At 25.4% G+C, this 4,387-nt stretch overlaps 1 non-coding gene across 1 annotated transcript; it reads left to right on the top strand.

Moving 5' to 3' along the window:
* The first annotated feature begins 280 nt into the window (after nt 1-280).
* Nucleotides 281-399, top strand: LOC122270003 (5S ribosomal RNA). Its single transcript, XR_006225534.1, has one exon. It is a non-coding gene; the product is annotated as a 5S ribosomal RNA (ribosomal RNA).
* The last annotated feature ends 3,988 nt before the right edge of the window (nt 400-4,387 follow it).

Here is a 4,387-nt window from a genome sequence, read left to right as displayed (position 1 = left end):
ACCTATTTTCTGATGTTAGCTAATATTCGGTGCTACTTGGGAATCGTTCAAACGATGCAATTAAATTGTGCAAAAAATGTGTACTAAGACAATGTGAATTTTTAAAAATTTGATTTTTTTGCCTGAAATTACATCTTTCTGAATACAATTGAGAAATTATCATTTGAAAATAAAGTTTAATTCGAACTTTACTGATTTTAATTGATTTTAATATCACATAATAGATGTCGGATTTTTTTTCGAAATGAAGTTCTTAAAGAAACTGAATTGTACAATGAATGTCAACGGCCATACCATGATGAAAATACCGGTTCTCATCCGATCACCGAAGTCAAGCATCATCGGGCGCGGTCAGTACTTGGGAGGGTGACCACCTGGGAACACCGCGTGCCGTTGGCATACCTTTTTAATTTTATTTTTATTAATTGTTACACAATAACAAATTCAACAAATTGATTGTTCAACAAATCTTTTTTTTCCTATAGCAATATATTCGTTGACCTTTCTTGATCTTTTCTTTTGCTTCTTAAATATCTAGTACTCTGGACTTTTAAAGTAAATAATTTCTTTAACTGGATTAAAAAGTTATTAAAAATGAAATATAGTTTAATAAAAAAATATTCTATTGTTTCCATATACTGACAAAACTGCAATACAAATAAAAATTATAAGTTAAAACAATCCGATGAGCCCATATCATCGTAAGATTATGGAGATACATACATGTGATGTCAAAAAAGACTCTCTACTTCATATTACAGAAAATTAATTTTTTATCGGAATAAAAAGTGAATCTCAATAGTTAGTTACAATAACTATAAACCTATTCATGTCTTCGAAATGTTGAACAATTTATCAGATGTAACTTTTATGTTATGTGTCCATAAGTTTACGCATGCATATCATAAAAAAAGAGTTATATTTTTGAATTTTACTTTCGTTTTTTTCTTTATTTTATTCAATAGTTTACATATTGAGTTGCAATTTAAAAATAATATGAAAACCTATAATATGATACCTACCACTTTTTGTTTCCAGTAAAATAAGAGCAATTACTTTCTTTTACTATCATAAGTCAAATTTAATGTGTTACAAATTTTCTTTTATACAAAATGATTTATTTATTACATTCCACAATGCTCTAGTGCTCACTTACAAAGTGCAAAAGTAGGATTTCTTAAATTTTAATTTGAAAATATTAAGTAAAATGTATACATACTGGGATATCCTTTAGGAGTTTTTCCGTGCTGCCATCTTCCGATTCAATTTCGCCAAAACTAGAGAAAACATAGGAAGTGCATTAGGAGAAAGTAAGGAACCAGTGAAAGAATAAATTATGAAGGAAGAATGGCTCCTCGTGAGGGCAACTGCAATTCAGTAGCTGAGGTGACGGAGAAAAAATTAACTTTAAGACAAAATGAGAGATTTTAAAAACGTTGCTCCTTATGGTTACTTAGCAAGCACTGTTGAAATTGTAATAAATACATCATTCAGGATGAAAAAAAGAACTGCACCACATTAACTTTAGCATACAGTTGTCAAAGGAAAAATATTAATATATATATTTCTAGAAAAATTAGTAGGTATATATTTGTGCAACACTCCATCTTCAAATTTTGTTGTTATAATTTTTAATACATATTTTAAAAGGAATTTCAACATATCAGTTGATAAATAAAATTAGCGAAATAATAAAAGTTATGATGTAAAATATCATTTTTTATATGATATGCGGACGTAATCTTATGTTTTCATATCATAATAGTTACATCCGATAAATTTTTCAAACTTTCAAACTTTTATTTATAAATTATAAATTTTTATAGTTCAATATTACCTTGGAGAAACTTTTTAATTCTGATGAAATAATGACTTTAAAATTTTCAATAAAATGGAGAGTAAGCTGATTTTTCTAGCATCTTATGCATGTTGTCCCGTACTTTTTAGTATTTTTCTCACTGTGACATGGGGCATCGCATTGTTTGGAATCATGCCTGCTATTTGCATGGCGTTTTTATTAGTATATAGAAACTGTAAAATGTTTTTTTTTAAAACTATTTTAAGCTTTTTATAATTTTGAAACAAGTAAAAGAAATTTTTGGTTTTCCATCAAATTATTAACAAAAAATAGCAACTTTATTAATATACCATATTAAAATCATTTTGAATTTTATCTTTGATTTCCAATACTATAAATGTTGTCAATAAGTAATTGATTTGTCTTCCCAGCATTGCAAAATTCTAAAAACTAAACTGATTAAAATACAACGAAATCGAAGAAATTGACAATACATGCTTAATTAGCAATAAGAGTTGAAGATCTACAAAAATATTGTGATTGTTTAAGTACAATTTGATTGTTTAAGTACAATTTTAAGTACAATATAGAAATAACTTTGGTTGCAAAATTACAGAAAGAAAATTATATCTGTCGTGTTTTCAACTCGAAAGCAACTACTCTATATAAAATACATCACATATATCCATTTGTCTTTCATCTTTCGAAATGTACGAAAAATTTCGAATTATAAATTGATAAAATATGATTGATTCTTACCGTTTCAACATATATTATTTTAAATTAAAAAATGCAACCCATTGTTATGGCTTCTTAAATTTATGTGAGATAACATCATTCTGAATGATAAACACTCATTTATGAAGTTAAATAAATATAGTATACACTTTATCTGTCATCATTATTTCATCAAAAACAAAAGTTTACAATACAGAGACTTTATTCATTTAATTATTTTACAAATTTTTATTTCTTCATAACTTAAAAAGAACTTGTTTTTATTATATATTTACATAGTTTCTATATTAATTTAATTTCTTGCTTAAAATGGATGCTATAAATGTCATAGAATATTCTATTTGTATTTAATAATTCATTAATAAAATGATAGCACAATTTTTTTTTAGAATTTAACAATGCATTTTACGTTATTTTCATCTGGAAACAGTTTTAGTTCTGTGTTTTAAATTTAAGAAAACCACAGAACTGTAGATTTTATTTGTTTATATCTGATTAATAATATCCAGTTTTAGGATACCATATGAGATTTGTTCTAAATTTTGATCGTTTCACTCACTGACTCTCATGATTATTACACAATTCCTTTTTTTTATTTTACTATAAACATAATTCTAAATCAAAATGAAAAAAATGGAACATTTAAAAATGTTTTATTACATTAACACAGATTATGGTTTACACATTTCGTTTTCGATTTTTATAGTAAAATTTATACTTACTTATTATAAGTACCATTGCAACTTCTACAATCTACAATTTTTTAGAAATTTGTTTAATTTATGTTTACTATAAAAACTGGTGTTAAACTCCAAAAGACTGTTTGTAATAGGAAAGGTGACTATTAGGCGAGATTTCTATATTTTACGACAAGCCCTATTTTGGCCAAAGAAGAAAGTGGAATCAACCAAAAACATTATGAATTAGTCTTTATATATTAACAAAAAATATTAAAACTTTTTTTAATATATTTATTTCGTCATAAATATATGTGGGCGCAAATATGTAAGAACACAATTTTACAAATGCGCAATAATATAACTGGCACAATGTAAACGTAACTGGCAAATTTATGATGATTATTAAGCATAATGTCATATAAATAATCACCATAATTATGACTTTATGCTTAATAATCAACGTATCGATCAAAAAAAGTTTTATTGAATAAAACTTATTAGATAAAAATGTGACAGATTTAGTCATAGCTTATTTGTATCGATTATCAGGTTTGTTAAAAGTTTTTCCTTTTTTACATAACACTGTTTATAATTCAAAATTCAAATGATACGCATTTATGATATTTACTCTAGTCACATAAATATTGTATACATTAATGCTTATTATTTTTTCCATTTTATATAATAATGTTATTTCATGTAATGTTATCTTTTAATTGTAATATTAAAAAGCTATACACTTTAATATGTGATATTTTTTTAATTGTTAATATGTTCATCATGAAATGATGCGTAATGAGGTAATATCGGGGCATAACTTTCAAATCAAGGGATACAGAGTTAAGTTTCCCTCATCTGGACAGTTAAACAACTTAGGAAAACAATAAAGAATAATTAAGACAGTATAATAATAACAAAGAATTATTTTAAGAAAAGATAAACAAATAGAGAAAAATTCTGTTAAATAAGAGATGATGAAATAGTTCACTGGGAAAAAAATCTTTATTACTTTGATTAATTTTATGGTTATAATAACCAAAAAAAGTAATCTCTTCTTAATCAAGGAACCACAGCTCTGTGTTTTGTTTAGTAAAAACTAATTTGTTGACAAACGATTTTATATATTTACTTTTAATGTGGTATAGACAGATAATATCTGATTTGGGGTGTT

Source organism: Parasteatoda tepidariorum, chromosome 8 (genome assembly GCF_043381705.1).
Source record: "Parasteatoda tepidariorum isolate YZ-2023 chromosome 8, CAS_Ptep_4.0, whole genome shotgun sequence".
Classification (NCBI taxonomy): Eukaryota; Metazoa; Arthropoda; class Arachnida; order Araneae; family Theridiidae; genus Parasteatoda; species Parasteatoda tepidariorum.
This window is presented reverse-complemented; position numbering and strand designations above follow the sequence as displayed.